Source organism: Callithrix jacchus, chromosome X (assembly GCF_049354715.1).
Source record: "Callithrix jacchus isolate 240 chromosome X, calJac240_pri, whole genome shotgun sequence".
NCBI lineage: Eukaryota > Metazoa > Chordata > Mammalia > Primates > Cebidae > Callithrix > Callithrix jacchus.
In genome coordinates, this window is record NC_133524.1 from 97685299 (window position 1) to 97693555 (window position 8257).

The 8257-nt window shown below is 45.6% G+C and overlaps 1 protein-coding gene across 3 annotated transcripts in view; it reads right to left on the bottom strand.

Annotated features, from left to right (window-relative positions):
- Positions 1-3178, bottom strand: part of BTK (Bruton tyrosine kinase) — a 38170-nt gene extending 34992 nt beyond the window's left edge. For all 3 annotated transcript variants that reach the window (XM_035289494.3, XM_035289492.2, XM_035289493.3), the window contains exon 1: positions 3049-3178. The gene's annotated coding sequence lies outside the window, so the exon portion shown is untranslated. The remainder of the gene's footprint in view (positions 1-3048) is intronic.
- Between the last annotated feature and the right edge of the window lie 5079 nt (positions 3179-8257).

Consider the following 8257-nt stretch of genomic DNA (forward strand, 5'->3'; position numbering starts at 1 on the left):
GACAAATGTTTTTTTTTTTCATTGAGTCAAGGATCTTAAACTCCAGTAAATCCCAACCCCCAACTTGTCTAAAACTTAACTTCTCTTGACTCTAGAATTTCCTTCTTCTAGGGTGAGCTAACAGACTACAGTTTGTTTTCATTTCTGGGAGGTAAGGCAGTAAGATGGGCTTCTCTTCGATATTTAAATAACCAATATAATACTAAAGACATCCTGTGAGAACTTTCTAAGAGTGGAGAGAAGAGCCTGGTTAGCTTCTGGGTTTCCAATGCTCTCAGATTGCCCTCAGCCACTGCACATGAATCTCCATAGAAACTGAAAGTTACACGTGGCCCAATTGTTTCACGGTCCTCAGAGGAGTTCTCCCTCCTCCTTTCCTCCCCTGATGCTTTCATGCATAACCAAATAGCTTTGGAGTCAAGTACATCAAGGCCTCTTTTGTAGCTTCTTGTTGAGCACTGTGTCACTGAAAATTCTAGTTCTTCCTTATTTTCAGTAGTTAGCAATCAGATCTCCGCAATCAGATCATTGCAGGGGGCAGAGCAGGGTATCTGTTAACTCTTCGGAGAACACCCAAACTTTGGTTTTCGAAAGCTGTATCTACTCTTTATACCTAAGTCACTTCCTGATATGGGTCTAGTCCACCGAAAGGAAACTCTATAGGAAATTTTCTCGAATGGAAATAGCAAATCATAGTGATAATTTAAACTTGCACCAATCCCCCAGAAGTGGATGGAAAGTTACATTAGTTCACACCATAAAAAGTTTACAAAGATGGTGGCTCACGCCTCTAATCCCAGCACTTTGGGAGGCTGAGGAGGGTGGATCACGAGGTCAAGAGATTGAGACCATCCTGGTCAACAAGGGGAAACACTCTCTACTAAAAATACAAAAATTAGCTGGGCATGGTGGTGCACACTTGTAGTCCCAGCTACTCGGGAGGCTGAGGCAGGAGAATTGCTTGAACCCAGGAGGCGGAGGTTGCCGTGAGCCGAGATCGCGCCATTGCACTCCGGCCTGGGTAACAGGAGCGAAACTCCGTCTCAAAAAAAAAAAAAAAAAAAAAAAGCTTACAAAGAATTCCAGGCCAGGCAAGGTGGCTCATGCCTGTAATCCCAGCACTTTGGGAGGCTGAGGCGGGCGGATCACCTGAGGTCAAGAGTTCGAGACCAGCCTGACCAACATGGAGAAACCCTGTCTCTACTGAAAATATAAAACTAGCTGGATGTGGTGGCACATGCCTGTAATCCCAGCTACTTGGGAGGCTGAGGCAGAAGAATCACTTGAACCCGGGAGGCAGAGGTTGCAGTGAGCCAAGATCGAGCCATTGCACTGCAGCCTGGGTAACAAGAGCAAATTCCATCTCAAAAAAAAAAAAAAAATTCCAAACAAAAACAGCAATAGCTAAATGTAATGAAAATTGAGACTGCAACACAAACAAGCAGTTTAAATAGTTTGAATAAAAAAGGAGTCAGAATATATAGGGCAAGCCCTAAGAAACACTGTTTGGGTATAATGCTTTAAGTTGCTATGAGTATTTACTTTTTGTGGCTTATTTGGAAAGTGACATTATTTTATCAAATAACTGAGGCTCCAGAGAGGCTATACCACTCTTGCTTCTGAGACTTGGCATGCAAAATGAGGGAAGGAACAGAGCAGGAAAAGAACTAGCAGGAAAAATGACAGCCTCTGAGCTGTGTAGACCCCCCCAGCCACTGGCTTTGCTGCTTCCCTGCCTCTAGACATGGATGGCATGAGATAGAGACTTTCAGCTTTGAGAGCTGGGTTTCCAATGCTCTCAGATCGCCAATAAATCAGAATTTCATTTGGAGTCTGGGCAACCCATCCAAGGATGTCTTGATCAGGGTCACCAATCACTTTTATTCTAAATGTCATATCATTTGCTCTAGGTAGGACCTCTGTGGGACATCGGCAGGTCTGAGGCAGAGTAAAAAAAATAGCAAATACTGAGATCTAGCTCTTACTATTGCCAGGCCCTGTTTTAAATGCTTTATAGGTATTTACACATTTACTGTTCACAACCACCTTATGGGGAAGATATTAGGCAAGCAGGGAGAAGGAAAGGGAAAGGGAAAGGAAAAGGGAAAGAGCAGGGGAAGAAAGGAACAAGAAAAAGTCAATGCAATTCAGCAACTATTTATTAAGTGCTAACTCTATGTCAGAGTCTATGGTGATCAACAAAACAGAGGAGGATATAATGAAGAGGGGATACAGGTAGAGAAAGGAGGACCAGTGGGAAGAGGAGGAGGATGGAGAGGAGGAAAAGGAAGGAGAAATAATGAAGACAAGAGAAAAGCAAGACATGCACATGGAGGACAATGGTAAGAGGAGAAAGAAACCTTTGCCATGACCTCAGGGGTTGGCCGCACTGTCTGGGCTGAGGCAGAAGCTGCTTTCTCCTGGCCCAGTCTTTACCCACTGTTACCACGAGGTTGGCACAGCTTCGACACAATCCTTTCAACAAGCCAGCTCTGATCTTGGCAACATTTGGCCTGGTACAGATCAAGGCAGGTAGCTTACACCCCTGGTCTAGCCAGGCCTTTCCCTAGCTCACAGAGGTCAACTGCATAACGTGGAGCGTGAGGTTTTTCCGTGTTCTCAGAGAATCTGCCTCTTGGTATCTCTTTTTCTAAGGGCTTTTTGACCCATGTATCCCTATTGAGTCTTCAAGCACTATTTTGCAGAAGGGCTTGTTTTTATCCAACTGCTCCTTGCAATATTACTTTTCCACTAAGTTTGGCAGAGGTACCCCTTTCTAACATTTGCTACCTGTTCGGATGGTCACGTCATGTCACATTTTTCTCTTCCTGTTCCCTCCACCCACAGCCCTTGTTGGAAAAGACCCCTTCAGCCCCTCTGATCACCAGAAGGGCCTGCCAGGGCCTTGTGCTGATGACACTCTCACCCTCCGTCAGCCTCCTCTGCTAGCAGATAAATGGCACCAGCCATGCTTTCTCTCTATTTTTAGGGGTCCCAAGAAAGGTATATTGCTGCTGCTGCCCAGCCCCTGCCATACCCCAGACCCACCTCAGTCCTGACTTAATGCAGGTAGCTTCCCAGGTGCATTGAGATGCCAGGACTTGAAAGGTGGGACTTGATCGCAGCAGACACTGGCCCTGGAGACATATTCTTACAGTCCAGAGAGGAAGGACAGTCTGAGCAAACCCCACCCTTTCACAGCCACTCAGTTCCCTTTTTTTGTTTCCTGACCTAAACCAATATCTTTTTTTCTTCTCAGCAGCATGCTATCTGGTTCCCTGCGGCTGTCCCTATTCCACCCCCTCAACTGTCCCCGCCCTTCATTTGCTTGGGACCTCTGAGAATGTCTTGAGTTTGTCTCTGAAATAACTTCGCAACATGACTTGGGCCACTCAGAGTCCAGATGGGGCTGGCCTGAGCAGACAGGTCATCAGGCTGCCCTCCCAGAGGTAAAGGGAAAACATACCTAAAGTACTGCGAGGACAGTCAGCACTGGGAGAGGGTCTTACAGGAAAGAGGAGAGATGCTGGGACTGGCATAGACAGAACGAAGAGACTGGCTAGGAAGAGCGTTTTTCTTGAGTCTCCCGTCCTCCGGGGCAGAGAAGTGTTAGGGACACACAGTTGAACTTGATAGTGAAGGGACCCCAAAGGACAGAACCAGAGAGAGGTAGAGACAAGATTTCCCCCTGCTGAGTCATTTTCTAAGAAAGCATTTTTCCCCTACAGATAAAAATGTCAGAATGTAAGCCAACAGAAACACTTGGGCCTTTCCCCATTTTCTGTGGATGTTGATTTTCTCCATTTTTTTTTTTTTTTTGAGACGGAGTTTTGCTCTTGTTACCCAGGCTGGAGTGCAATGGCGCGATCTCGGCTCACCGCAACCTCCGCCTCCTGGGTTCAGACAATTCTCCTGCCTCAGCCTCCTGAGTAGCTGGGATTACAGGCACGCACCACCACGCCCGGCTAATTTTTTGTATTTTTAGTAGAGACGGGGTTTCACCATGTTAACCAGGATGGTCTCGATCTCTTGACCTCGTGATCCACCCGCCTCGGCCTCCCAAAGTGCTGGGATTATAGGCCTGATTTTCTCCATTTAAGATTCGGCCTCAGGGATTAACTCTCAATGTCCACGTTTCTCTTTAATCATGTAAATCAGTAAAGCAGACTAGATGTGTCACTTGAAGCCTGGATGTTTTCTCAACGGCCCCCTACTTTATGCGTCAACTGCATTGTTCCCCCCAGGGATTCTCTTAGGAAAGGCAGCCAGTATTGAATGCAGACCAGGAGGGGTGGAGCCCGTGCTAACTGATCTGCCTGCCCATCTTGACACCTCAGGCACTTGACATATTTCCTTGCCCCAAGGCACTGTAACGTAATGTAGAAACAGATCACACTACAAGTTCATCTGAACTTGTAAATCAACAGGACCTTATTTTTTTTCCTTAATTTTGTCTAAAAAACCGAAAACACCAACAACAAAAAACAGATACATGTGCAGAAGGTGCAGGTTTGTTACATAGGTATGCATATGCCATGGTGATTTGCTGCACCTATTGACCCATCCTCTAAGTTCCCTCCCCCACCCCTCACCCCCCACCCCCTCAAAGGCCCTGGGACTTTTTTTTTTTGAGACGGGGTCTTGCTTTGAAGCCCAGGCTGGAGTGCAGTGGAGTGATCATGGCTCACTGCAGCCTCTACCTCCTGGGCTCAAGCAATCCTCTCATCTCAGCCTCCCTAGCAGTAGCTGGGACTACAGGCATGCATCACCATGCTGGGCGAATTTTTGTATTTTTTGCAGAGATAGGGTTTCACTATGTTGCCCAGGCTGGTCTCAAACTCCTGGACTCAAGCGACCCTCCTGCCTTGGCCTCCCAAAATGCTGGGATTACAGGGGTGAGCCACCTCTCCCGGCCATCAACAGGACTTTAAACAAAAACATTTAAAGCAGGCCGGGCGCAGTGGCTCACGCCTGTAATCTCAGCACTTTGGGAGGCCAAGGCAGGTGGATCACGAGGTCAGGAGTTCCAGACCAGCCTGGCCAAGATGGTGAAACCCCGTCTCTACTAAAAATACAAAATTCAGCTAGGCATGGTGGCGTGTGCCTGTAACCTCAGCTACTCAGGAGGCTGAGGCAGGGAATTGCTTGAACCCGGGAGGCAGAGGTTGCAGTAAGCCGAGATTGTGCCACTGTACTCCAGCCTGGGCAACAGACCAAGACTCTGTCTCAAAAAAAAAAAAACATTTAAAGCATTTGTGTAGGATGCTGATAGAGTGGTTGATCCTCACATTTGGACAAGATAGATGGACAGCATGTGTTGTGTGATTGCCGTACTTTATTGACAACTTACATCCTTTGGCTAGTCATCTCCAATAGCTGCTCCACTCACCTGCTGGAGAGTTGGCCATAGGCATTCATCTTCCCTCCTCTTTTCTTCAGTCTTATGCCACTTGTTGTGACATGCCCTGTCCCTTCTCAAGGTCCATCTTGGGGTGGGAACTGGGAGGTGACAGACATCCAGTAGGAGATCTAAACGAGAGAGAGAGAGCAGCACAAGGGAAAGGAGCATGTAGATGTAGGTCACCCTCTGCCCATGACCGCTCCCCTAGTACACTTGTCCATACTGAAGGAGGACTGTACTTAGCGCAAATGAACAACCGAGTGTCACCTGAACAGATTCCCAATGCAATATAAAGTTCTGTTCTTGGTGCTATCCTGTTCAACATTTTTATTGATGACTTTTGAGGAAAATATAGAAAGTAGCCCAGTTTATCTAAGAATGGTGCAAGGCTCTGTATGGTAGACTGGATGACAGTAGAGGGCAATTAGCTTCCAAAAAGATGTTGATTACCTGGTGTGAGAAGCCAAATTCCACAAAGTGTATTTTACCGGGGCTAAAGGTGATGTCTCATAATTGGGCCCCAAATTTGAACTTCAAATGACTCCAGGAGAAAGTGGAGTAGCAGTAGCATTTGTGAAACTGGTTCAGGGGTTTTTGCTGATAGTAATCAAGAGACATGTCATGTCAGTTAACATGGCTGCCAGAAAAGCCAAGATGACAGCCAGGCGTGGTGGCTCATGCCTGCAATCCCAGTACTTTGGGAGGTGAATGGATCACGAGGTCAGGAGTTTGAGATCAGCCTGGCCAACATAGTGAAAACCCACCTCTACTAAAAGTACAAAAATTAGCCAGGTGTGGTGGCAGGTGCCTGTAGTCCCAGCTATTGGGGAGGCTGAGGCAGGAGAATCGCTTGAATCTGGGAGACAGAGGTAGGTTGTGGTGAGCGAAGATTGTGCCATTGCACTCCACCCTGGGCAACAAGAGCAAAACACTGTCTCAAAAAAAAAAAAAAAAGCCAAAGTGACATTGAAGCTTCCTTATAGAAGTAACATATCTAGACAGAGGAAGGCCAAGCAAGACCACACCTAGAGTCCTGCATTAAGTTCTGAGTGCCTCATCTGAGGGGAAATTAATGCAGGACATGCAGGAGCATGTCCAAAACAGAGAACAGCTCAAAGGATCCTCCCACCTCAGCGTCAGCACTGATATACAAACTTCACTTATAGGATGTATAAGCTCTGGGGATCTAATGTACAAAATAGTGACCATAATTAATAATATTGTATTATTGAAATTTGATAAGAGAGCAGATTTTAAGTGTCCTCACCACTCCCATGGTAACTATGGATGGTGATGGATATGGATGTGTTAATCAATTTGACTGTGGTAAACATTACACAGTGTATACACATATCAAATCATGTTGTACACCTTGAATATAAATAATTTTTATCAATTAAATATTTTTAAATAAACAAAAACAAACAAAAACCCCACAAAACTATATAACACGAGGTATAATAGAACAAAGCTTGGTTAAATGAAGAGGGGCCATGTTCATGGACTTCATATTTCCATGTTACTAACATAAACCCCCAAAGGCCAGTAAGATTGCTTAAATATCTGGAAAGGAAAAGAAAATACTTGCAGTTTGGCAAAGAAACTTTCAGGAAATGTAGCAGGTTGTGGTAATGTTTTTATTATTTTATTTCTAGAGACTACCCAACAAAAAAGGGGGTAATCAGAGTGTCAGCTCTGGACCCATGCATGTTCCTAAAAGGTTATGCAAGCAAGATACCCCAGACTTTCATGGTTCTTCAGCCCTGACTCCACTGCCACCTTCTCCTGTGTCTCAGCTCAATTCCCTCTCCTCACCATCATATACACTGCAGATGCCCCTGCTTCCTTTGTATGATGTAGTGGTTAAGTGCAAGGATGTAGTGTTACACTACCTAGGATCAAATTCCAGCTCCACAAAAAATAACCACCTGTTTGACTTCTGATAAGTGAACTTGTTTTTTTTTTGAGACAAAGTTTCACTCTTGTTGCCCAGGCTGGAGTGCAATGGCACGATCTTGGCTCACTGCAGCCTCCGCCTTCCAGGTTCAAGTGATTCTCCTGCCTCAGCCTCCCAATTAGCTGGGATTACAGGCATGTGCCACCATGCCTGGCTAATTTTGAATTTTTAGTAGAGAGGGGGTTTCTCCATGTTGTTCAGGCTGGTCTTGAACTCCCGACTTCAGGTGATCTGCCTGCCTCGGCATCCCAAAGTGCTGGGATTACAGGATAATCCCAGTGTGCCCGGCCAGGGTAAGTGAATTTAACATCTCTTGTGTTCCAGTTTCCTCACCTGTTAAATACTAATACTGGTACATACCTCCTGGGGTTGCTGTCAGGATTAAAAGGGGTGGTTAGGAGAATGCCTGGCATATAGTAAGTGCGCTATAACTTTTTAGCTATTGTAATTACCAGGCCACAACAGCAGTATTTTATAATGGTAAAGGAGCCCAGGCTCTGGATTCAGTCTACCTGGGTTTGTATCCTAGATTCACTAAATACTGTTGACACTGGGCAAATCATTTAACATTCTATGGCCTCAATGGCTTCATCTGTAAAATGGGAATAATTGTATCACCTGTCTCCTAGAATTACTATGAGAATTGTATGACACAATCGATTTAAAATGCTTACCATTCTGCAGTCTTTCTATGCTGGACTCTCTCGAAACCTAGTACATGCCTTCTGCCAGGTATGCAAGGAAGGGAAAAGCCGCTAGGTACTTTCTACTTCTAGGCTTGATGATTCCTACTACAGGAGCCGAACAATTTCACTGTCACTTTTCAGAACCTAGAGCAACTGACTTACTCCCTCAACAGAAGGGTGCTGCTTTAAGGCCATTGTTCCTTTTCTTCAAAG